We start from the raw sequence: 698 nt of genomic DNA, 5'->3' as shown, positions 1-698 counted from the left end.
TCTCTCTCTTTCTCTCACTCTCTCTCTTTCCCTCCCTCCCTCCCTCCCTCCTTGCCTCACTTCTTGGTCACCTTGACATTCTGCCTCACCACCACCTAAAAACAATGGATTGAAATGCCCACAAACTAAAACTATGACCCAAAATAAACCTTTCTCCTAAAACTTGATTTTCTCAGGGATTCTTGTCACAGTGATGGAATTACCAAGCCCACCAGAGGCCACAATCACTGGCTGCATGAAGGACTGCGGGCACACACACTCATTTAATCCTCAGAACAATTCTAAAAAGTGAATGCCCACATTCCCATTTTACAGAAAAGCTGCCGCACCCACAGGCTGTGCATTTCAAATGCAGTTGTAGAGATTATTATTTTTTTTTTTTAGGAATCAGACCCAAGGAGCTGGATTCCAGTGCATCCTCTTTAGCACTGAGCCTTTCAAGCCTCCCAAAAGGCAGGACTTAGGCAAGGGGCCTCTGGCTTGGTAATTTCTTAGTCCCGGCAGCAAGTGGGGGAGGAATGGCAGAGGCTTCAGCAGCTAGCTTTTTCTGCTTCTTTCTTAGTTCGTGCCTGTTAGTAACTGAATACGCTGGGTCTGGGTCTGCCACAAACCATGAGCGGTTTTGGAAGGTGAGCTCTGTGTTGCAGGTTTGAGGTGTGGATTACCCCGACCCACCCCCCCAGCCCCCCAGCCCCCCA

The sequence above is a fragment of the Nannospalax galili genome, unplaced genomic scaffold (genome assembly GCF_000622305.1).
Source record: "Nannospalax galili isolate Female #2095 unplaced genomic scaffold, S.galili_v1.0 scaffold56, whole genome shotgun sequence".
Taxonomy (NCBI): domain Eukaryota; kingdom Metazoa; phylum Chordata; class Mammalia; order Rodentia; family Spalacidae; genus Nannospalax; species Nannospalax galili.
Note: the sequence above shows the minus strand (reverse complement) of the source record.